At 37.4% G+C, this 27,086-nt stretch overlaps 1 protein-coding gene across 3 annotated transcripts in view; it reads right to left on the minus strand.

The window, feature by feature from the left end:
- Positions 1-27,086, minus strand: part of LYRM7 (LYR motif containing 7) — a 620,686-nt gene that overhangs the window by 159,603 nt on the left and 433,997 nt on the right. For all 3 annotated transcript variants that reach the window (XM_081500261.1, XM_081500263.1, XM_081500262.1), the window contains 3 exons: positions 24,698-24,804; positions 22,606-22,678; positions 20,343-20,473 (listed from right to left, as the gene is read on the minus strand). The gene's annotated coding sequence lies outside the window, so the exon portion shown is untranslated. The remainder of the gene's footprint in view (positions 1-20,342; positions 20,474-22,605; positions 22,679-24,697; positions 24,805-27,086) is intronic.

Raw genomic sequence — 27,086 nt, forward strand, 5'->3', positions numbered from 1 at the left:
CTGAACAAGAAGTTGTTGTTCAGTTGCTCAGTCCTGCCTGACTCTGTGACCCCGTGGATTGTAGTCCCTCAGGCTTCCCTGTCCAAGGGATTCTCTAGGCAAGAATACTGGACTGGGTTGTCATTTCCTTCTCAAAATAAGAAGTTAGCAATCAAATAATCATAATCACTAAGGAAAAAAAGCCACTTAGAGGACAAGAACTGTATGGGAAAAGGAAACAAAAGAAAAACAACTATTACTGATATGTTCTTAAATATAAGGATGGCATGACCACGCCAGGGAATAATCAGAAAGGAATAGTACTCAAAGAACAGAAAAGTAGATCTTGGAAGTTAAAATCTTGATGGCAGAGAAGAAAAACATTAACGGATAGGATGGAAGGTTAATGTAAGGAAGTCTCATAGAAAATAGGGTAAAAAGACAAAGAGATGAAAGGGATAAGGGAAAATTAAGAAAATAGTAGCAATTTAAGAGTTTTAACATCCAAAAAATAGCAGTTCAGAAGGAAAGAACTAAGAAAACAGGAGAAAATCATCCATCAAGTAATTAAAGTCAATTTCCTAGGATTAAAGGGCATTATGAAAGGGCCCACTGAACACCAAACACAATGGATAAAAATAGAACCACACTAAAATATAACACTAAGAAATTTCAGAATTTTACTGGACTAAAGAAGATCTTGAAACCTCCAATAAAGTGAGAAAAAGATGAATAAATCAAAATCAACTTTTCTAGAATACTAAAGAAAATAGTAATAACTTCATAACTCTGAAGGGAAATTATTTTCCAGCTAGAATTCCAGGCTTAATCAAACTATCCACCTACTAGAAGTGTCAAATAAAGATATTTTCAAACATGCACAAACAAAAACAATGACATTATTTTGCATTCCACTTTCAAAGTGAGGAAGTAGATTAAGAGAGACAGAGCAGAGACAAACGAATCCTAGGTTGTCCCCTGAGAGCCAGGCACAGCTCTGAATTATTTAAGGTACAGGATGAGTTCTGTAATAAACTGGTCTCCCAAATATAGTGTCCTTAAAAAGACAGAAATTTATTTCTCTCCCATGTAACACTCCAAGTTGAGCAATGAAGGTTGGTGGAATATCTGTGCTTCACACAATCATATAGGGACCCTCTTTCCTTCTGCTTTGTTGCTCATCCAGATTGTTGGACCATTCTAATACACTTTAAGCTTGAGGATACATCTATGTATTAGCTTGTGGAGAAAGAATGAGCATAAATTCAGATTAAACAATTATAGTAGTAGTTTACGCACATCACTTCCACTCTTAGACCGTAAGTAATAACTTAGTCACATGATCACATCTATCAGAAGTGAGCTTACAAAATATACTTCCTAGTTATACAATGTGTCCAGTTTAAATTCTTCTATTATTGGAGAAAGGAAAAGAAGGCTTTGTGATATTGTATATAGTCTCTGCTGTAGAGACGAGTCTAGCCTGGATAATGTTTTAAAAACTTGTGGACAAGCATTGTTGCTCCCTATATCCATGGTCATCCTTCCCTCCAGAGTGAATAGACAGATGTAGTGCAAATCAATGGAAATACAACTTTTAAAAATAGGATCTTCAATAATTATGATGTATGTCAGACACTGAATGATGAAACAATACAGAAATATGCTTCTAACTGAATGGCAACATAAAAGCCTGAGTACTTCTCTCTCAGCCAACATCTTAGCAAGACCCTTTGGGCTCTCATAAGCCCAACTCAGAAGAAAACATAAATATTTCAAAATAAGAGGAGTTTCCTAATTCCTAATATACATACATGTTTGTATTTGCATAGATTATCTCTGTCAGGATATTTAAGGAGCTGGTAACAGTGGTTGCTTGTCAAAAGAAGAACTAGAAATACTTTTACTATTTACTTTTGTTAACCTTTTGAATTTTTAAATTTTACATTTATATCTTATCCAAGAATAAAGGACAAATTTATATCCCATCTAAAAATAAAGCAAAATGCATTCCTTTAAAAAATACAAATGCATATACCCTCTTAACCAGAAATTTCACTTCTAGGAATTTATCTTATACATATACCAGTACAGCATTATTCACAGCTAAAACAGAAGAAAACAATCTAAATATTCAATAGTAGGAGACTGATGATATTAATTATGCATATCTACACAATAGAATACAATACAGTTTCAAAAAGGAATGAAAACTGGAAACTGACCAAAACAAAAATCTAAATTGTGATAGGTAATTACATGAGTGATTAAATGTCTATAGTGTGCTACAAACAGACTTAAAAAGTCCTAAACCTGAATGACTGTTTTGATCAGGCATCTCTCATATGTGTTTCGTGTGATGAGAAGTACCTATGCAGGATAAGAATATAGCACCTTAGGGTGTGCCCCCTTATGAAATGCTACAATCTGAAAGAGTGAACATGTTGAATAAACGGAAATTTAGGTCAGAGAAAAATGAGCTTTTTTTTTTTTTTTACAGTGCCATAAATTTAGGAGCAAAACATGAGATTTATCACTATGGCAGAAATGGTTAATTGCTTCTCAATCCCCATTCTCCTTTCCTGCTCATTTTTATCTGGGCAGCTTGCCACTTAGCTAAAAGCCTATATTCCCTAGTCTCCCTAACTGTGTGGCAATTCCCTGCCTCAAATCTTCTACAAAATCTAATGGAGGATGAATAAATATATATGGAAAAATTATCTGTAAGCTTACTTCTTTGATACACCAGCCTGGAAAGATGGTAATATCTTACTTTTCAGCTAAGAACCGCATTAGCCTGACCTCTGGAACAAGGGGTGATGGAGGTTGGCAAAGTAAGTTTGTTTGACCTTAACATACGCATATATGCTCATTTCTTACCATGAACCATAACCAAAAAGACAAAAAAGAGCAAACACATCTGGAATCAGCTTTGCAACTCTAATGATGATCTTCTGCTACAACATACTTCTCACAAGACATCCCTGCTCTTCTAAGATGAGAGAGGAGTTAAGAAAGCATATATCATAGATTTAGAAAAGGGTCAGAAGCAAGGTTCAGAAAACTATATCTTCTCCTGCCAATTCTGATCTTGGATCTTATAACAGACACCAAAGTACTTTTGTTCACCTTGGTTCCTTAAATCTCAGTTCAATGTCTGCAGTTGGCCCTATCTGGTGGGTATTCCTACTTCACCCCCACCCTGAAGTCTTGCTTCAGGACTTCTGCAGTTCAAAAAGACTAATTTGCTATGCAACCATATCAAGTAACAGAGCTGGACTGCCCTTAAATAACGATATGGCTTCATTTCATAAAAGTGTCATATTTCATAAAAATATTCAAGTCACAAAATCTGTTTCTGGACATCACCAAATTTAGGGTCTTGGCCTTTAGGTGTCAAAGTACTACTATCTTCGTTTTACAAGTGGAGCACAGGAAGATTAAGAGACTTAGCTGAGATCACTCTACTTGTATTCTAAGACAAGACAAGAATTCAGGTCTCCTGTTTCCTAAAAGTTACTTTTTTTTAAACTCCATGGAAAAGGGTTACTTAAAATATCTACCAAAAGAAAAAATATATTGCAGAAATTTCTTCAGTGTTGCTTATCAGCAAGGAAATCTGTTAGATATTGCCACAAGAATGCTGTGAAAGAAACTACCCACAAACTAACCGCTTGTTTTCAGTGGCTTAAAACAAGTCATTTGTTCTCACAGCTCTGCAGGTCAATTGGGATGGCTCTGCTTCATTCTTATCCTTTTCCCAGGACCAGTGAATTAACTAAAGAATGTCCATCTCATGGTGATGACCTTGGCATAAGAGGGCAAGTAAAAACACAGGATGCCTTTTAAATAACTTCTGTTGGTCCAAACAAGTTACATGCTCAATTCCAACATCACTAGCATAAGAAAATATACTCCAATCATAGTGGGAGGTGTCACTGAAAAGTAATGTGGCCAAGGATGAAGAGGTAAAGTCCTCTTGGGAACTGGTATCAGCCGAAGCAGGGATAGGAGAGATGTTAAGTGAAGAACTGGAATAATAATCCAGTCACCATAGCATAATGTATTGGAGGAAATTAGAGTTTTAATAAAAGTATATTATCTGTAGTCAAATCTACCATGGATGAAGCTCACAACAAATTCTTTCACATTCTTTAAAATTCCTTTAAGTGATTACATTTTTGAGAGGAACCAAATGTAATCCAAAACCATCTTTTTTTTTTTTTTAGGAGAGAATTGATAAGAAAGACAAAGAACTTGATTGATGAAAATTGACTGTGAGCAGTATTTTTAAAGGAATCTCATTTGCAGAAGTAGATATAATGTTTATAACTCATAAAAAAAAAGATGCGATGGGTGAAGCTGGATGAATACCAAAGAGCTTAAAAATTTCAGTTCAATAGAACTTCAACTAACACGATATGTTCATCACTAAGCTCTGTTTGTTGTGTATGTATAAAATGGATATTTTTTAATGCTGTGCCATCTGCTTATTAATAAAGTGTCATGACTCTCTACCAAGTAATTGTGATATCATTCACAAAAACTATTCCTTCATGATGCTTTAAGAAGTCAATTCAATAGGGAAAAAGCTTAGAGTTTTTCTTTTCTTTTCTTTTTTTGTATTTGTTTTTGTCAATATTGTTGGTGAGCTTACAAGGACATTTCAATGATGAGACTTACTTTTATTTCAAAATAAACTATTCCAGCTTATGACACTCTAAATTTCATAATGTAGGAGCTCTTCTAAATAATATGATTTAAATTGACAAGCAGCACAGCTTCTGCTACAATCACAGGTGCACGATATACTTTTGCTAAGTAAATGTATTTATCATTGAACTGTCAAAAATTGGAATTTAATGTATTGTTCCATCTTGCTAGAGGAAAAAAATCTGAGTTTCTCCTCTGAAGTCAGTTAGTACTTCATTTGTAACTACTTGCTTAGAATATGTTAACACCAAAAAAATCATTATGTTTTCATCATTTGACAAAATATTTCTTTTAAAAATTAAAAAATAAAAGGGCTAGTCTCTTATCATTGATAGATGAAGTAACAAATATTAATGAATGTTAAATTGTTTTTTTTAGCCAAGACATGGAAGCAACCTAAGTGTCCATCAACAGATGAATGGATAAAGATGATACGGTACATATACGTGATGGAATTTTACTCAGCCATAAAAATAATGAAATAGTACCATTTGCAGCAACATGGATGGACCTAGAGATTATTATATTAAGTGAAGTAAGTCAGACAAAGACAGATATCATATGATATCACTTATATGTGGAATCTAAAAAAAAAGGATATAAATGAACTTACTTCTAAAACAGCAGTAGACTCGTAGACATAGAAAACAAATTTATGGTTACCAAAGTGAAAAGGGGGTGTGAGTGTTGGGGAGAGAGAAAAATTAGGAGTTTGGGATTGACATATACATACTACTATATAAAAAACAGAAAAACCACAAGGACCTACTATATTGCACAAGGAATTATATTTAATATGTATAATATGTATTTAGTAATGTGTAATGGAAAATAATCTGAAAATAATATATATACATGTATGTATGTATAAGGCTTCCTTGGTGGCTCAGTGGTAAAGAATCCACCTGCTAATGCAGGAGATGCAGGTTCAGTCCCTGGGTGGGGAAGAACCCCTGGAGAAGGAAATGGCAACACAGTCCAGTATTCTTGCCTGGAGAATCCCATGGATAGAGGAGCATGGCAGATGACATGACTTAGCGATTAAACAACAACAACATGTATGTATAACTGAATTACTTTGCTGTATATCTGAAACTAACACAACACTGTAAATCAACTATGCTTCAGTATAAAAATGGTTAAAAATTGTTTCTGATGCTCCAATTATGTCACATTTTTAGGGCTTCAGACTGTAATGAAGAATATATGTAGTCAAAGTCAGTCAGCCTTTTCCACATAGAGAATACACTGAATTTTAAGAACTGAATCATTGAAAAATTACCACTCTTCCAGATTTTTTTAATGCTTTAATTAATAATTTCATTTATGATATTTCCCTTCAGCTTTCTAAAAAAATTTTTTATTGATATATACTTACAGATTTGATTTACGGAGGAACTCAGGCTAAAAAAGATCACAATGAAGGTAACTTACGAACAACAACAAATCAAGATTTTCTGTCTTTTTCAGTAGCCAGTTCATCACCATCACAGTGCTCTGGGACAACCCAGAGGGACAGGGTGGGGAGGGAGGTGGGGGGGGTTCGGGATGAGAGGAGACATATGTATGCCTGTGGCCAATTCATGCTGATGTACGGCAAAAACAATCAAATATTATAAAGTAATTATACACCAATTAAATAAATTAAAAAAAAAAAAAAGCAATCTCTCTGGAGCCCAATCTGTAGACATCGAAACTACTGCCTTTGAGTAAGGCAAACAAAACCACCTCTCTGTGCCCTCCATGATACCTGGTAGTTTTCATTTGGTAATTTTTTGTCCTCACAAAATGGGACACTCTCAAACAATTCTGAGGAATAATTAATATGATTACAGAGCTTATTAGGAATATTTTTACATTTAGTACATTAATTCTAAAGAATTCCAAAATATGCAGACCATTTCTGTTTGTATTTTATAGGTAACTGGAGTAAAATGTTTTATAAGATTTGTTAAATACTCATAAATATTTGTTGAATAAAATAATAAAAACAGTACTAAAGACCAACTAGTCTCAGAATTTTAAATAAAGTTTCAACATTCAAAGAACATGGATTTTTACAATGGTTTTAATGTTGGTATAATATGAATAGAAAATAAAGGGTAGCTTGCTATCTATGATATCAATCACGAAACCCTTTTTCTAAGAGGCAAATAGGCAATAAAAATTATCACTTCTCATACATCATCCTATCCAAATCAACAGAAAATTATCCTAATGATTAAAGTGCCTTAAATGTTTAGCAGTACACCCTTTTGTTGTTGTTGTTGTTCACAAAATTAAAATCTCAACATGTTCTTTATTTCATGGATAATTAACAGTGGAAAACACAGACTTAATGATCCACAACTGCTTCACTGTCCACAAACTATGGGACTTAATTATTATCCTCTTTATTTATGATTTTAGTATAATTGCTTCTAGTTTGTTTTTTATCTATAAATATCTTTATGGAGTAGATATAGTATTGTGCACAAAAAGAGCTATCATTGCTTTTGAAATTTAAATTCAGAATACAAATATTCTCATTATTAACAACTTTTATAAGTCATCTTTTAGTTTGTTTACTAAATCTTATATATCTACTTCCTAATTATTATTTACTAAGTTACTTCCATTTTAAGTCATTATATATAGTACTATGATGCACATATCTACATATATTATGGTTTTAGGCATTTCAGATAGTTTTCTTAGGCTGTATTTCATAAGTGAAATTATTGGGCCAAAAAACAAGGGGAAATTTTCAGACATTAAGTTCAAATTCCCAAATTACCTTCCAAATGAATTTATGACCGATAATTCTTCCAGTAGTTTTACATTTGAGTGACAGCCTCATTTCCATCTCACTAGCATTTGAAAGTGAAAGTTAGTCACTCAGTAATGTCTTGACTCTTTGCGACCCCACTAATTGTAGCCCACCAGGATCCTCTGTCCATCGGATTCTCTGGCAAGAATACTGGAGTGGGTTGCCATTCCCTTTTCCAGGGGATCTTCCCAACCCAGGGATTGAACCTAGGTCTCCTGCACTGCAGGCAGATTCTTTACTGTCTGAGCCACCTGGGAAGCCTTAGTTTTATTCTAAAGGAGACTGTTAATCTGAAAGATGGGAAATGACATTATTACTGCTTTAATCTACATTTCTTTCATCACTAATGAGGTTAATTTATCTTAATGATTATTTATATATGGTAAATGTTCTATCTCTGATTATCTAATTTCCAAAAAAGATTTCTTGAAATTAAAATATTCTATCCAAAAATGATACAAATGAACTTATTTACAAAATAGAAACAGATTCACTGACTTAGAGAAAGAACTTCTAGCCACCAAGGGGCAAAGCTAGGGGGTGGGGATAGACTGGGAGTTTGCGATTGACATGTGCACAGTACTATATTTAAAACAGATAATCAACAAAGACCTATTGTATAACACAGGGAACTCTGCTCAACATTCTGTAATAACCTAAAAGGGAAAAGAATTTGAATAAGAATAGATACGTGTACATGTATAACTGAATCACTGGGCTCTGCACCTGAAACTAACACAACATTGTTAATCAACTATATTCCAACATGACATTTTTTTAAGTAAAAAAATTTAAAATATTCTAGCTCCCATTAAGTTGTCTTTTTATCTGGAATAAGAAACCTCATTTCCTTCTATTTAGTAAAAATCGGGCAGGGAAATATTTACCACGTACCACTATTACCCTGGAAACTGGAGCCAGGTCTACCCTGGCCCTTCTGTGACTGTACCTGTCTCTACAAGGCAAGGAGTCCATGGACCCAAGAGGACATGCTACCTAAAGTCTGTGTGCCCCAGTATCACTGTTCAGATGCCCAGCCCCTGGAATTTCTTCTGTGCATGGATCTACGTCTATGTCAGGGATTATGGAGGCCCAGGCCACAGGCTTATTCTAGGACTGCCGCTGTTAGGACCAAGTCCTTCATGGACTCTTCCAAATCTCACCTCTGGAGCATGTTGTTTCTCAACTCATTCACAACATTGATCCCCAGAGCTTTACACTTATGTTCAGCTGGTTGCAGGACCAGTTATGAAACACAAGGGAATTGGAGTCAGTATTGATTTGAATTCTGGCTCTGCTTCTTATTAGCTTAAAGACTTTGAATAAGTGACTTAATGTCTATAAGTAATATAGAATTAGGATTATAGAAGAATTATTTAATGTATAAAGCATTTGGCATATAAAGTCACCTGGTAAATTATGGTCTTCATTATAAAAGAAGAAAACAATCAAGTATTAGGAAGATTACGCATTCTCTTTATCTTCTGAGTATGTTTTCAGGCAGAATGTGAACTTATGTGTAGGTGTGTATGTGCCTGTGTTTACACATGTGGTCATAGAGACGTAGATTTAAACTAAAACCTGAATGTCAAAGATTGATTAAATTTGTCTTGAAAGGTCAAAAGTAGTAAAAACATATTCAATCTACTTTGCATGAAATCACAGGATGATAAAGAGCATCAGACTCAAAATCAGAAAGTCTTATATTCACACTAGACTCTTAGGAGAGTAACCACTCTGAACTTCAATTTGCTTATCTATAAAGTGACAATAACAGTCTTTCTCTGCCCATATAAAAGTATGAATTTATATCTATTTGTTTACTTATTTTATATTTATATGAATTTGTAGATATAAATTCAAGTCCAGTGGGCCTTAGGAAGCATCACCATGAACAAAGCTACTGGAGGTGATGGAATTCCAGTTGAGCTATTCCAAATCCTCAAAGGTGATGCTGTGAAAGTGCTGCACTCGATATGCCAGCAAATTTGGAAAACTCAGCAGTGGCCACAGGACTGGAAAAGGTCAGTTTTCGTTCCAATCCCAAAGAAAGGCAATGCCAAAGAATGCTCAAACTACCGCACAATTGCACTCATCTCAAATGCTACTAAATAATGCTCAAAATTCTCCAAGCCAGGCTTCAGCAATACGTGAACTGTGAACTTCCAGATGTTCAAGCTGGTTTTAGAAAAGGCAGAGGAACCAGAGATCAAATTGCCAACATCCTCTGGATCATCGAAAAAGCAAGATAGTTCCAGAAAAACATCTATTTCTGCTTTATTGACTATGCCAAAGCCTTTGACTGTGTGGATCACAAAAAACTGTGGAAAATTCTTCAAGAGATGGGAATACCAGACCACCTGACCTGTCTCTTGAGAAACCTGTATGCAGGTCAGGAAGCAACAGTTAGAACTGGACATGGAACAACAGACTGGTTCCAAATAGGAAAAGGAGTCCGTCAAGGCTGTATATTGTCACCCTGCTTATTTAACTTATATGCAGAGTACATCATGAGAAACGCTGGGCTGGAAGAAACATAAACTGGAATCAAGATTACCGGGAGAAATATCAATAACCTCAGATATGCAGATGACACCACCCTTATGGCAGAAAGTGAAGAGAAACTAAAAAGCCTCTTGATGAAAGTGCAAGAGGAGAGTGAAAAAATTGGCTTAAAGTTCAACATTCAGAAAACTAAGATCATGGCATCTGGTTCCATCACTTCATGGGAAATAGATGGGGAAACAGTGGAAACAGTGTCAGACTTAATTTTTTGGGCCCCCAAATCACTGCAGACATGAAATTAAAAGACGTTTACTCCTTGGAAGGAAAGTTACGACCAACCTAGACAGCATATTAAAAAGCAGAGATATTACTTTGCCAACAAAGGTCCGTCTAGTCAAAGCTATAGTTTTTCCAGTAGTCATGTATGGATGTGAGATTTGGATGGTGAAGAAAGCTGAGTGCCGAAGAATTGATACTTTTTTTTTTTTTAATAAATTTATTTATTTTAGTTGGGGGCTAATTACTTTACAATATTGTAGTGGTTTTTGCCATACATTGACATGAATCAGCCATGGGTTTACATGTGTTCCCCATCCTGAACCCCCCTCCCACCTCCCTCCTCATCCCATCCCTCTGGGTCACGCCATTGCCCCAGCTCTGAGCATTTGTCTCATGCATCGAACCTGGAATGGTGTTCTGTTTCACATATGATAATATACATGTTTCAATGCTATTCTCTCAGAACATCCCACCCTCACCTTCTCCCTCAGAGTCCATAAGACTGTTCTATGCATCTGTGTCTCTTATTCTGTCTCTCATATAGGGTTATCGTTACCATCTTTCAAATTCCATATATTTGCATTAGTATACTGGATTGGTGTTTTTCTTTCTGGCTTACTTCACTCTGTATAATGGGCTCCAGTTTCATCCATCTCAATAGAACTGATTCAAATGTATTCTTTTTAATGGCTGAGTAATATTCCATTGTGTATATGTACCACAGAATTGATACTTTTGAACTGTGGTGTTGGAGAAGACTCTTGAGAGTCCCTGGACTGCAAGAAGATCCAACCAGTCCATCCTAAAGGAGATCAATCCTGAGTGTTCATTGGAAGGACTGATGTTGAAGCTGAAACTCCAATACTTTGGCCACCTCATGCGAAGAGCTGACTCACTGGAAAAGACTCTGATGCTGGGAAGGACTGGGGGCAGGAGGAGAAGGGGACGACAGAGGATGAGATGGCTGGATGGCATCACCGGCTTGATGGACATTTGTTGGGTAAACTCCGGGAGTTGGTGATGGACAGGGATGCCTGGCGTGCTGCGATTCATGGGGTCACAGAGTCAGACACGACTGAGAGACCGAACTGAACTGAACTGATAAATATAAACTGTAAAATTTTATCTGCCTTTAATATTAGTAGCAAGGATCTACAGTAGTTACATAGTGATTATGGAGTAGTATCTATTTTTACAGATGTCTGCAGTGATTATAGATAGTACTACCTATAGCAGTTCCTGTGGTTAGGTTATATTCACTACTCTAGTGAGAATATTTTCACTCAAAAGCTAACTATATTCATTGGCTTCCCTGATGTCTTGTTGAATTAGCATTAAAAACTAAATGGAGGGATTCCCCTGGTGATCCAATGGCTAAGACTCCATGTTTTCAATGCAGGGGGTGTAGGATCAATCCCTGGCCAGGGAACTAGATGCCACATACCACAACTAAGAGTTTGCATGATGCAACTAAAGATCCCAGGTGGTGCAATTAAGACTCAGCACAGCCAAATAAGCAAAATAAATAAATAAATATTAAAAAAAAAAAAAAAGGAAAATAAATGTATTCAATGAGACAAGGAGGAATCAAGTCAGTCTGAAAACCTTTAACTGCGGGCACATGGAAATGAATTCAACTCAATCCAATCATCCAGATAGGAAAATAAATGAGCTATTAAGGGCTCATTATTTGTGAGTGTTATGTGTGTGTGTGTATGTGAGAGAGAGAGAGAGGGAGGGAGGCTGCATGCCATTGCAGGAATAGTGAGAAATTAGGCATATGATTCATTCTGTGTTGAAAAAATAAAAAAATCTATGGACCTCAGAAACATAAACAGAGCAACAGGAAAAAAACAAACTGTAGAGGGATAAGTAAAAGTTGTTACTATCCAAACCTAATACTAACTCTCTTGGTTTCTTTAGTATATTCAATTTTCTCTGTGTCTTCTCTTGATGCTCTATAGAACCCTTTATATCTGAAGCTTATTTTTTTCCATTCTGGACAATTTACTTCCATTATTTCTTCAAATATTTTCTTCTCTCCATTTTTACTTTTTTTCCTTCCTTCTGAAGCCTCCTTTGTATCTTCTATTCCAATCCTTCACACCTCTTTAGCCTTTTCTTTTACATTTTTCAACTATCTATTGTTTCCTAATGACTTCTGGTGCTTTCACATTGTGGTGCTAGAGGAAACTCTTGAGAGTCCCTTGGGCAGCAAGGAGATCCAACCAGTCAATCCCAAAGGAAATCAACCCTGAATATTCATTAGAAGGACTGATGGTGAAGCTGAAGTCCAATACTTTGGCCACCTGATGCGAAGAGCTGACTTGCTGGAAAAGATGCTGATGCTGGGACAAGATTGAGGGCAGGAGGAGAAGGAGGCCACAGAGAATGAGATAGTTGGATGGCATCACCGACTCAATGGACATGAGTTTGAGCAAACTCCAGGAGACAGTGGAGGACAGGGAAGCCTGGTGTGCTCTAGTCTATGGGGTTTCAAAGAGTTGGAGATAGACTTAGAGACTAGGTAACAACAACAAATGACTTCTGGAGGGTTGCTGAATTTGATTTTCCAATTCAACTAAATTGTTCTTCAGCTATACCTACCAGATACATTCATCCCATACATTAGGTTCCATACTTCAAATAATTTTTCATACCTAAATTTTCTACTTGGTTACTCCTTATAATTCTAGTTGTGTTTTACACTCCTATTGGCATCCTTTAACTCTTTAAAATTAGTATGGCTATTTTAATTTATTGGTTCATGTATTAGAACAGATTATGATGTAGTAGTAAAATAATCCCAACCCCAGTGGTTTAACTCAAGCAAAGTCCATTACAAGCCCCAACAGTGCTTCAAGGCAACAGCATGTAGTGTTTCAGAAACCCAGAGGGATGGAGGCTCGACCACCATGTAGTTGTACTGTCTAGAGCATGCAATCCATTTGGCCAACACAGCAGGGGAAAAGAGCTCTGGAGAATTTTGAACTGGCAATTAAAAGCTTCATACAGAAGTAATAAATCATAACTCTGACTTGTAAAGAAGTGGCCCAGGACTGGTCACATGATCCTGCCTAACTGTAAAGGGGGAAATGGGCAATTATTCTATTTACCTGGAGAGAAGAAGTTGATATGGATGAACATTACACACCTCTAGAGTCCTTCTATTCCAGTGCATATATTTCAGATTACATACACTATCCTATTCATTGCTTTCCTTTTGAGGCAGTTGAACTTGTTAGATAAAGAGGAAGGGTCATCATTGTAATGCTTAACAACGTGTCCATTTGACTAGGCCACAGTATCCAGATATTTGGTCAAACATTATTCTAGAGGTCAGTTCAGTTCAGTTCGGTAGCTCAGTCATGTCTGACTCTTTCTGATCCCATGGACAGCAGCACACCAGGCTTCCCTGTCCATCACCAACTCCAGGAGCTTGCTTAAACTCATGTCCATCGAGTTGGTGATGCCATCCAACCATCTCATCCTCTGTCGTCCCCTTCTCTGCCTGCCTTCAGTCTTTCCCAGCACCAAGGTGTTTTCAATGAGTCAGTTCTTCCCATCAGGTGGCCAAAGTATTGGCGTTTCAGCTTCAGCAACAGTCCTTCCTGAACATTCAGGATTGATTTCCTTTAGGACTGACTGGTTTGATCTCCTTGCAGTCCAAGGGATTCTCAAGAGTCTTCTCCAACACCACAGTTCAAAAGCATCAATTCTTCACTGCTCAGCTTTGCTTATAGTCCAACTCTCACATCCATACATGACTACTGGAAAAACCATAGCCTTGACTAGACAGACCTTTGTTGGCAAAGTAATGTCTTTGCTTTTTAATATGCTGTCTAGGTTGGTCATAGCTTTTCTTCCAAGGAGCAAACATCTTTTAATTTCATGGCTGCAGTCACCATCTGCAGTGATTTTGGAGCCCAAGAAACTAAAGTCTGTCAACTGTTTCCATTGTTTCCCCATCTATTTGCCATGAAATGATGGGACCAGATGACATGATCTTAGTTTTCTGAATGTTGAGTTTGAAGCCACCTTTTTCACTCTCCTCTTTCACTTTCATCAAGAGGCTTTTTAGTTCCTCTTCACTTTCTGCCATAAGGGTGGTGTCATCTACATATCTGAGGTTATTGGTATTTCTCCCAGCAATCTTGATTCCACCTTGTGCTTCATCCATTCTGGCATTCACATGATGTACTCTGCATATAAGTTAAATAAGCAGGGTGACAATATACAGTCTTGACATACTCCTTTCCTGATTTGGAACCAGTCTGTTGTTCCACGTCCAGTTCTAACTATTGTTTCTTGACCTGCATACAGATTTCTCAGGAGGCAGGTCAGGTGGTCTGGTTTTTCTATCTCTTTAAGAATTTTTCCACAGTTTGTTGTGATCCACACTGCCAAAGGCTTTGGAGTAGTCGATAAAGCAGATGTTTTCCTGGAACTTTCTTGCTTTTTTGATGATCCAACAGATGTTGGCAATTTGATCTCTGATTCCTCTGCCTTTTCTAAAACCAGTTTGAACATCTGGAAGTTCAGGGTTCACGTATTGTTGAAGCCCGGCTTGGAGAATTTTGAGCATTACTTTTACTAGCGTGTGAGACGAGTGCAATTGTGTGGTAGTTTGAGCATTCTTTGACATTGCCTTTCTTAGAGATTGGAATGAAAACTGACCTTTTCCAGTCCCATGGCCATCGCTGAGCTTTCCAAATTTGCTGGCATATTGAATGCAGCACTTTCACAGCATCATCTTTCAGGATTTGAAATAGCTCAACTGGAATTCCATCACCTCCACTAGCTTTGTTCGTAGTGATGTTTCCTAAGGATCACGTGACTTTGCATTCCTATGTCTGGCTCTAGGTGAGTGATCACACCATCGTGGTTATCTGGGTCATGCAGATCTTTTTTGTATAGTTCTTCTGGGTATTCTTGCCACCTCTTCTTAATATCTTCTGCTTAGGTCCATACCATTTCTATCCTTTATTGTGCCCATCTTTGCATGAAATGTTCCCTTGGTATTTCTTATTTTCTTGAAGAGATCTCTAGTCTTTCTCATTCTATTGTTTTCCTCTAAGGAAATTTTTAAGATGAGGTTAACATTTAAATCAGTAGACTTTGAGTAAAATAGATCATAATGTGGGTGGACCTCATCCAATCAGTTGAAGTTCTTTTTATAAAAAGACTGACCTCCCTATAGGAAGATGGAATTCCGTCAGCAGACAGCCTCTGAACTCAAAGTGCAACATCAGCTTTTCGCTGGGTCTTCAGGCTACTCTACAGATTATGCACTTGCTTCCACCATCAAGTGAGTCAATCCCTTAAAACAAATCCAACTCTCTCTTCTCTCTCTCACCCCTTCTCTCCCGCTTTCCATATATACTTATCTCCTATGGATTTGGCTTCTCTGTTCAACTCTGACTAATACACTAATAAAGCTTGAATTGTGGACTCTCACTACCAAATGGTTGTATATTTTTGTACATCTTCAAAAGTAAGACATGTTTATATGGAATCAGATAAGACTTCTGTCTCTTTCCTCTACTTCCATTTCTATTCTAAAACATATGAGTCACAGTAACTCCTGAGTATAGTTAAATTATTACTATCTATACATGTGTAAAAATAGCTCTGGGGGACTTTCCTGGTGGTCCAGTAGTTAATAATCTGCCTCACAATGCAAGGCACACCAGTCAGTCCCTGGTCCAGGAAAATCCCACATGCTGCACGACAACTGAGCCTGTGTACCACAGCTACTGAGAACACACACCCTAGAGCCTGTGCTCTGCAATGAGAGAACCACTGCAACAAGAAGCCCTCGTACTGCAATTGTTACAACTATAAAAAGCTTGCACACAGTAATGGAGACCCAGCAAAGCCAAAAATAAATAAATAAATATTTTTTAAAAAAAGCTTCTGGGAATACTAGTTTAGTGCACTATGCCAACACATCCTGTCTGTATCATGACGTGAAAAAGGTTGTGCTGTAATATGAGAATGTGCTTCAGTGTCCAGTACTGAGAATATGAAGGAAGTGGTCTGAAGTACACAAATCTAGAAAATACTATGTGAAAAATGATTCCAATCATCAGATATGTAAAATTATATGAGAATTTGTTTTTCAATGACTGCCTAGTCAAAATGGAAGCTCTCTGTTGTTAGAAATATACTTGAAAATTCAAAATACATAATCTCAAGTGTAGCACACAATTTATCTTTCTTGACACAATCATGCAAAATTGGATTAATCAGATGTGCTGTGACTGTAAAGCACAAAACTATTGCAGTATCAAAAACATGTCAAGTTTGTGAAGCTGTATGATTTATGTCCAGGTATCAATAAGAAAATCAAAATTTGAACAATCATATAGAAAAGAATAAAATATATCTGTTTTAAAGTGCTATTATCTTTGATAATACAATTGTTGACAAAGAGGTGAATGAAGAGAATAAACAAACAAAAAAAATGGAAAACAGTTTTATAGGAATATGTCTCCTAGTTGTTGCTGTTATTGTTATTCTTTAGTCCCTAAGTCATGTCTGACTCTTATGTGACCTCATGGACTGTAGCCCGCCAGGCTTCTCTGTCCATGGGATTTCCCAGGCAAGAATACTGCAGTGGGCTGCCATTTCCTTCTCCAGGGGATCTTCTCAACCCAGGGACTGAACCCATGGTTAAATAATATAAATAGTTTTTTGAGATTTAGTGATACTTGTGTTATCTGTCAGTTTTTAAGTATGTGTACTTTATCACTATTTTTTGTGTCACCCTAAACAAATAATCATTTTCACACCTGATTTTGTGTATTTGTAATTTTGTTTTTCTTTTTTGTAAGATATAAAATGGTATAATTTACAGGTTTCATAATCCTGGATCCACCCCTTCTTGGAAGTCTCCATCATAGATTCCCCTGTAGTCCCCATGGAGCGAGACCAGTGAAGGTAGGGACTCCCTCAGTGCGGCCCGCAGTGCTAGCGGCTGGCTGTCCCCCGCAGGCCCCAGAGGCTCAGAGCAGAGCTCACCAAGCGGTGTGTGCTGGCCACAACAGGGGCAGTGCGGTGAGCCTGCAGCTGCTTCTCTTATCTTGGAATGTAGCCTGTCTCAGCCTCTGTGGTGCAGCGGGGTGCTTCAGTGCCATGCTCCCAGGTTTCAAGATTTTTCTCAGGGGTGTCTTGTTCATAATTGTTCATAAATAGCTGTCTGCAGTTCTGAGGCACAGCCAAGTCAGAAATCACCTATGTCACCATCATGCTGACGTCACTCTCCAGAGGTCTCATTCTTGCATCTGCTGAACCCGTGTCTTCCTTAGGGTATCAGCTATTCTGGCTGGTTCATGAAAAATGGCACAAGATTACACACAGAATTGATCAGTCCAGGTGAGTTCAGGAGGCAGAGATGAATCCCCCCAGTTGAGTATCTCAGGCTACACAGAATCCCTGGTGACCTTTCGGCTGGCCCTCCAGCTGGCAGCTACTCCAACCAGGTTTTCTTTAAAGTGAATGACAGAGGTGGATCGACAGAGGCAGGTTCACTCTGTTTTCGAGGCTGAAAACTGAAGAGTTAAGAGGGAAATAAATGCAGGAGAAGAGCGGGTCAGTCCACACCTACGTGAGTAACTCACAGCTGGAGCAGGCCTTCTTCCAACTGCTGTACTGCTCCCTGAATTGGCAACAGCACTGATCCTCTGAGCTGCCGGGGAAAGGCAGGTGTTTGTAGCAAAACACAACACTGAGGCCTTCAGAGCAAGTAAAAGGCAAGTGAAGCTCAACAAAACTTTTCTTTTTCAAGTTCTAGCATGTGTTACATTATCTGGAAGGCTTGTTTAAACATAAATAGTTGGTTATTACTAGGTTTCTGATTCAGTAAGTCTGGAATTAGTTAATAAGTTGTATTTCTAATAAGTTTGAGGTGATACTGATGCTACTGGTCTTTGCAGCATGTTGGAGAACCACTGTTCTATCCCATTCTCCCATTTTCTGCCTCTGCTCCACCCAATTATCCTGTGCAGACTAGTTCTCAGAAGGTCTTCCACCTATGAGGCCGGAGAGAGTGTTTCTCCTCTGTTAGTTCCTTAAATTCATAGTTCCCTTGTGCTTCTATGATTTCTCCAGCATTCATTTAGGAGGACAGAACTTGAAACCTGTTATTTCATCATCTTGGCAAAACCAGAAACCACTCCTCCTTCAACCTCCTCCTGTCTCTTTAGTTTCATATTTACCTAAAATCTGGGTGTGAGTCATCCTGGTTTTGTCAATTAAAAATAAAATAATATAGAGAAAGCCTCATTAAACTGTCTATCCCTGTTCAATTAAGTAACATAAAGTACATCAAAACTGCGAAGTTGTCCTCTGAAATCATGTCCAACAATAGATTGCCTCTATTACTGCAAGTTCTCTCTGGAAAACCCATTAAAATAAAAGGTCAGTTTGATGGAGAAGGAAGTGGTAAAAGATTGTGAAAAGAAAGCAGAGCAGTGTAAAAAGTTTCTAAACCAGGGACTGTGAGCCCAAAGCTGTAGTTACATGAATTTTAGACCAAGAATTTTCAAACTGTTTAATGTTTCCCTTATGTTGGAAATAAATGTCTTCAGAAACTTGATTATGCCACAGTATTCTAATTATATACATCGGTTTTTAAAAAATCTATTGCCATTTAAGTAACATGTATAACAACTCATAATAAAGTAATAGTTTATAGCCAATGACTAACTGTAAAGGGGTGAACTGAATTTTTTTTAAATGAAGGAAAACAAAGAGGAATAATAGAAGAAAGAAAAACTACATATTAAGTAAACTCTATGATGAGACTGGCAACTTGTCAAAGGCAAACCTTTTTATCTGAATCACACACACACACAACCCACAAACAAAAACACACACACAAATATTGCATTTCTTGTCTGTGACTATTTATACTCTGTGCTTTCAGGTGGAGTTCCTTTGATTACTCTAAGCATGTCTGCTATAGGATAAAAACTGAACTGTAGATGTGTACCTAAAATGAAAAAAAAAGGTAAAAAAGAAGTGACTTTGAACTATTAGAAAAAGTGATACATACATTGATGTAGTAAACATGTAGTTTCTCACAGAATTATTCTCCTGGGGCCCTCTCTCTTCCCACTCCCCTAATCCAACATATAGAGAAACAGGGCACACTTTGAAAAATCCTGCTCTAGTGGATTGAAAAGAACTGAAATCAACAACAGCACAGATTTAAAAGGAGGCTTTTTCTCTTTAAATTGGGAAGAGTTGAGGATAATTTTGCAGCTCCTCAGATACAGCTCTCAAGGGAACCGCAAACACAGAGCTCAGTGCCTCAGCCTCGCTGCCACAACCCATGCTTCTCTTCAAGGGAAGCCGAGGCCTCTTGTCCACACCCCTGTGCTCCCTGAAGAATGGCTATGAAAGATGAGTGCCAAATTACAGTAATTTAGACGTGTTAACAATGTTCTGGGAGCAGACAATAACTGATATTCATCTGTGGAGTGAAGCAAGGTTAACGATTCAATCACATTTTTATTATGAAGGAATTTTACCCTGCTGAAATCTGCCAAAAGGAAAAAAAAAAAAAGGATCAATATGTATTGTTTTTGCAGTGTTGTTAGTGGTCATAGTTCTAAGGAGAACACTGTTTAAGCTAGTCCTTCATTCACCATGTAAATTATTCTACCTAAGTGGTTCAAGAAAAATGAGTATGGGATGCTAACTCGCATCAAGATTCCTTGACGCAGATTTAAGTAAAGTAAAAATCTGCTCCCTGGAGTCATGAACGGTTCCCTGGTACATGTCAGAACTGTTTGTCAGGACATTCCATTGATCGGGAAATGCCTTTGCCCATCTAAAAAGCCTAATGATAGAGCCTCAGATCCACAGAGAGCAGCTTTCCTGACAGTACTGGTTTCTATTGGGTATATGGCTGGCATCTTTAGCTATAATAGAAAAAAACGACTACTTTGGAGGTGCAACAAAGTTTGGAAAGTATGAGGGTGACAGAGAAAATCACTGGAAGATGTCACTTGATTCACAACTTTCTGTGAACACAGAAAGTTCAACTTACAGAGCTCTGTATCCTTGGAGGGAAGTCTTTGTGGACTCAATTCAAAGAGTTTTCTTTGAACATGAATGCTCCAGCTCTCCATGGGGTCATGCAGCGAGAATGAATTGGTTGTACCTTCACCTGTGTAGTTGCTGGAAACAACAATAAAGAACCTCTTCAACATAAAAAAACAAAACAAAACGCAAACAGTACAATGCCTGCACTTAAGATGCTACTGTTCTCTAAAGCACAAGGTTCTGAGTGCTCAAGAACAATTTTGCAACAAGTAACTTGTTGACTGAGAGAGCAACTATCGGTATATTTTTTTTTCCAAGGCAGGGAATCTGTGAGTGGAGGGGGACAGTAAAGGCCCAGGGTGTCCTCCCCTGCCTCTTTCTCCAGTAAAACAGAAAAGAGGCCCTCTGATGGAACTATAAACCCAGAGAAAAACAGTAACTCTCTGTGGTTCCCTCAGGGTAACGAATCCATGTGTCAGTTGAAGATTTCTGAATACCAGTACCTTTATTGAAAAGTATTCTCAGTGGTGGACTTTCTAGTGTTGTAAGAAATCAATGGGGAAGATAATGTGTGGGAAGGAACAGGGAATAGGACTTAAAAAAGTCAAGGCTTTGTCATCAGAGGGATTTGGGGTTTTAATCTCACAAAGACAAAGGACATCTTTGAGCTAACTCTTTCTAGTCTCTCAGAATTATTTTACTTGTCTATGAGATGAGGACTGACAAAATTTTCGCTAAGATCCATTTAAGTTTAATTCTGGCACCTGAGGACTCTATCCTATGCAAAGGCATAAAATCACTCATCACCCATGATGCCATTCTCTTTTCTACCCTTGGTTTAAGATTGAGGCAGCATTTTGATGAAGAGATCAGACTTGAGTCAGGCAGTTACTGCTGTTTAGTTGCTAAGTCATGTCTGACTCTTTTTGTGACCCTACGGACTATAGCCTACCAGGCTCCTCGGTCCATGGGATTTCCTAGGCAAGAATACTGGAATGGGTTGCTATTTCTTTACCTGTGTCTGAATATTGGCATTTCCACCTATCAGCTTCATAATCCTGAGTAAGTTGGCAAACAGGTCTATGCCTTAGTTTCCCCACCGGAAAAATGGAGAGGAAAACAATCTGTCTTATAGGAGTAGTTCTGAGAATTAAATGTGCTAATTCAATGATAATTTGCAAAGTACCATAAACATCTGAATGTTTATAAAGAAGATTCCACAAAATTGTAGTTTTTTTTTTTTTTTTAAATCACATTTTACTCCTAGAAATGCATTTACTCTCAAGGAGACCAAAGATGATGGTCCAGCATTTTCACTTTTGCCTTTCAGCATCGATCCACATTCTTCAAGATCCTTTAAGAGGCCTGCAACCATTTCAGTTTACATGACTGTTAGCAGTAAGAATCGATTCTGTTCCGTGAACTCTCTTCTTGCTACTATTACTTTAGATCTTTGTTTTTGTCACCTCCACATTGAAACAGCATGGAACACTATTGATTTCACTCTCTGAAATCTGAGAGATCTGTGCTTTTATCAGGCATTCTTCATTCTAAAAATAACTATTATTCAGAAAGATTTTAATTTTTTTCAGGTTTCTAAGATTTTTTACATGCTGCCTATTTTTTATTGAGAAGAAAGAGGAGAAACATTTCTATAAAAATCATTTTTTTTTTCTTCAAGAAAAGGAGAAGTATAAAAATGTTGGAGATATGGTGAGGGAAAGAGTAAGTCTGTGATCAAGCTGTCTGTCTAGTGTTGCTGTGAGTGAGAAGGAAACAAATGGAAGGAGAATTACTATAGGCAGAGAGAAGGAAACTGATTGAGAAACCAATTTTAAGCAGAATCAATTAAAGGGAAGTAGAAGTTTGAAAAAAAATAAGCATATGGCACCAAAAGGAGAAAGTCTGATGAAGAGTGAAGAATCATAAAAACTTACAGCAATTCATGTATGTGACAAATTCAAGCCACATTTGAATAGAAACACCAAAGGAAACAACAAAGAAGGATCTAATGGAACATTCTCATCACTCACATAAAGTGATGATTCTTTTCCCTAATCTTTCTTTAATTGTTTTTGTTTGAAATACTTTTACTTGCAAATTTCTAAGAGTTATTGTTCTCATGTGCCATTTTCATTCCTTTTATGATTTTTATTAAGACTAAATAATTCAGTGAAATATAAATACATGTTCTGTTCCTAAGTATTCCCCCTCCTCCATCCCAGGAAGGTGGTTAGATCACCATTCAAGTCATCTATAGAAATTACCTGTGGTAGTACACCAAGAAAATGTGCTTAGGCTTCTATGTTTATCAGTATGACATTCCACATACCAAGCCCACTGAAAATAAGAAAAAAAATATGGAAAATAAATATTAAAACCATATAAATTCTTCCCTGATCTGCCAAGAAACTAAGAAATGGTCAGGGGCTTACAGCAACAATGAAGCTGGTAGATCCCAGCCAGGCTCAGGACATGAGATCTCATTATCCTCCCAGCCATTTGAGCTTACCCAAAGCCCCTCATTAAAATGGTTTGATTCCTTTCCCCCCTCAAAAGAAGTAGTTAGGGACCAAAAATGAGGTCAAACAGGGAATTCATAGAGTGCTCAGAATATGGTATAAAAAACATTCCAAACATAATGTGCATCAAGGTCACCTGGAGATTTTTTTTAATACCCAGAGCCCCAGGTTCCAGTCACTAAACATCCTGTGATTTTAAGAAGTCTCCCTGGAGACCCCTGGTATGCAGTTAGGTTTTAGAAATGATAATGCAGACCATTATTCTAGGATCTGCAGAAATTTACCAAGTGAACACTCACTTTTATGAGACTGGCTGTCTAAATCAACCTAACCGCTGAGCCAAGCTCATGCTGGTATAAAGTGATTCAGATATATGTGCAAAATATGACAGGTATGTAATTTGTATATATTTACATGGAGAGAATACATATTTTACACATGCCTGGGTATGTGTACACCTGTGCTTGTGCATTTGTGTATCTTTTTTGGTGTTTTATATTCAGGACCAATTATTATTGATTCTATACAACCACACCAACATTGTACAGTTTCTGCAGTATTCCATGTATACAGTGAAGGGTGGGATATACGATAGTAATCTAGAGTTGATCTATATGAAACCTTTTAAATTTATTTATTTTAGCTTAGTGATATGTCTTGCCTAAAGGGCTATTCACCTCAAAAAAAAACTCAAAAAATCCCTTTATAAGTCATATGGAGTTAAGCAAACATCTCAATGGCTTGTGTCATGTATTTCATTAATTTATTTAGCAAGCATTTTTCAATATTCATTCTGTTTAAAATAAGAACTTAAGTAATTCACCTACAGTAGGTCACATTAAGACCCAGTGAGAGGTGAGGTAAGGGCTCACCTTTCTCTCCTCTACCCTTTCCCAAACTCGGCATATTTATCCTAAAAGATTAACCCAAAGTATAAAAGCAGCTGTATTTTTTCTTTGGGTCACCTGAATGAAATCACCCCAAAAGTATCTTTTTATAAATTAAAAAATTCTACTGATTAAATTCAAACCCCACAGAGAATATTCCAAATTGAGAAATTTAGGTTAAGAAAGATAAGCTTAATTTCTTTAGGAAATAGAATGCCTTCTGTGAATTCCTTGTATTTACTTTTTTAAGATTTCCATTTACTCTATTCAGAGACTGAATGGCAAAATTTCTTCCATGTCAATAGAAGGATTTGTATCTAAATTGTACGATACTGGAATAGATACAGACTATAACTTAAATATCGGTTTGAGGCAGATGTTCATTTCAGAAACTTCTAATATCTCACTTTTAATTAGTGAACAATGTATATAATAACATTCAACTAGGGGTTAACATTTTTAGAATAAAATAACAGGAAACACTCATTGCCTGTCTCAGTGATAATATTTCAGGAGCTACTGTGGCATATTTATGACCAACAGAGAAGAAGTTGGAGGTCTCTATTTCTTTTACAAGTGATGGTGGTTTGGGGAAATAAAGAATGTGTTAATGCATTGGTAAAGACATGGGTTAGCAATAACATAAGCATTGCTTGCAGGATAGGATCAGAAGCTGGAGACAAGCATGACAGAGATGCAAGTGATATGCAAAATCAAGGCAAATCTATGTTCTTCACCACCTGTCTGTTTCTTTGTGAAAAAATAACTTTTATCTGAAAAATTAAAAATAACCTAGAGAGTCCCTTTCAGGTTTCCAGCTGAGGTAGAAGGCCCTGCCTGCCTTTTACTGCTTTATGAATCAGTGAATTTTTTCACAAGCATCTTTTCTTATCTAACAGTCAAACAACTTGAGCGACTGTTGTATGTTAGATGCTAAGGAACCTTCTCACCTTCACTATAATACTGTATGGTTCTATTCCCGCGTTGCATTTTTACTTCAAAAACACTGAATTTTCATTTGTTCTGTTACAAGTGTCTCATGGGTGGAGATTCATTTCTGAAAGCAATAAAACATTCATTTGGTTCATAAAAGAACTGTATATAAATTGCACTACCAAAGCTGTTCTTGATATGCTGTCTATTAAAACAGAGTAGTTGAGAAATCCCATTAAATCTCTAACGAAATTTTTTAAAGTTACCATTTTAAAGGACTGACTTTATCATTGTGTTATTCAATATGCCTAAGCAATAGGTCCATTCTTCTAAATCCTGAATAAATAATCCATAAAAAAACATGGCCAAGTCTTTTAATCTAGAAAGAGTAGCTATTAAGTAATATCAAAACCAAGCAAATGCATCAAGAGTTTAAATTAAAAAATTTAGAAACAGTGAACAAAACATCTCATTTCTTCTACAATATAAGCAGAAAAAAACTTTTCTAATGTTTCTCCACAATGTTACAAACCACAGTGAGTATTATTACTACAGATGAAAAGTGTCAATAGAAGAATCATTCAAACATACAACAAATTTGACTCAGAAATTATTTGCTAAACAAATCGCCTGCAATGCAGGAGACCCCAGTTTGGTCCCTGGGTTGGGAAGATCCCCTGGAGGAGGGCATTGCAACCTACTCCAGTGTGCTTGCCTAGAGAATCTCCATGGACAGAGGAGCCTGGCGGGCTACAGTCCACGGGGTTGCAAAGAATCAGACATGACTGAGCAACTAAGCACAGCACAGCAACAAATTACAAATTATTTTGATTCTAAATGAAAACTTTGATATGGAACTTTATTTGGTGAATTAGTCCAATGAACTGATAATAGAAATTCCAAACTTTTACCTAAAAGGATTTTAGGGATTAGTAATATGGTTGGACTGCTGATGGTGACTGCAGCCATGAAATTAAAAGACGCTTACTACTTGGAAGGAAGGTTATGGCCAACCTAGAGAGCATATTTAAAAGCAGAGACATTACTTTGCCAACAAAAGTCCGTCTAGTCAAGACTATGGTTTTTCCAGTGGTCATGTATGGATGTGAGAGTTGGACGGTGAAGAAAGCTGAGCGCCGCAGAATTGATGCTTTTGAACTGTGGTGTTGGAGAAGACTCTTGAGAGTTTCTTGTACTGCAAGGAGATCCAATCAATCCATCCTAAAAGAGATCAGTCCTGGGTGTTCATTGGAAGGTCTGATGTTGAAGCTGAAGCTCCAGTACTTTGGCCACCTCATGCAAAGGGTTGACTCATTGGAAAAGACCCTAATGCTGGGTAGGATTGGGGGTGGGAGGAGAAGGGGACGACAGAGGATGAGATGGTTGGATGGCATCACCGACTCAATGAACATGGGTTTGGGTGGACTCCGGGAGTTGGTGATGGACAGGGAGGCTTGGCGTGCTGCAGTTCATGGGGTCGCAGAGAGTCGGACACGACTGAGCGACTGAACTGAACTGAATATGGTTGGAAGGGGATCTTGAAGTTAAGCTTGCAAAGCACTCTCGAGCACTTGCAAAGTACTCACTTAAGAATCTGTGACCTATCTTCATCAAAGAAGAAGAAATGGAAAGTTGAGGGTGGGATGTCGAGTGGTCTTAAAGACACAGATGCCCCCAGTAGTGGAGATCAGGAGAGTGGAGGTGATGTAGAAGGAAACTGAAAGCAAAGAAAGAAAATGAAACAGTCATGTTCTTCACACACTGCATAAACTACATGGACATATGCTTTCAGCTTTAAGCATTCAGGAAAAACAGATCCAGCTAACAGGGCTCTTTATAACTTGTATAAAGACAAGTTGGATTTCACATTCAACTTCTTAACAATTACTGCCTCTCACCTAAAGAGAAGAGATCCTCAGGGATCATTTGAAAGAACTATCCTGGATTAGGATTTTGCTTCTCCACTATTATCTGTATAATTTTGAACAAGTTACTTGACCTCTCAGATTCTTACTCTTTGAATTTAGAGATTTTACTCATCAGCCCCTAAAGTGGTGCATGGTACACAACAGGCACACCATAAATGTGGAGGAATGGATTACTGAATGAATGCTTACCTTGCCTAGGTTATATGAGACCTGAATAAGAATGTACATAAAATGTCTGACAACCAGTAAGGATACAACAAAGACTGGTTTTTTTTCCTTCTCCCACATCTCCCACTACCTACCACTATGACTTCTCTCTTATTCTTTAATGGATCAAAATAAAAGAAGTCAATTATTCGAGGCAAATCTCTAGTTATTTTAGTTCCCAGAGAACAGGTGGCCAAGGGAGGTGGGAAGAGAAGGGACAGTGATGGAAAACCAGGAGGTTCCTTCCCTTTTCTCCCTAAGCACCTCCTGA

This window comes from Giraffa tippelskirchi, chromosome 6, assembly GCF_054371585.1.
Source record: "Giraffa tippelskirchi isolate mGirTip1 chromosome 6, T2T-mGirTip1v1.2.pri, whole genome shotgun sequence".
NCBI lineage: Eukaryota > Metazoa > Chordata > Mammalia > Artiodactyla > Giraffidae > Giraffa > Giraffa tippelskirchi.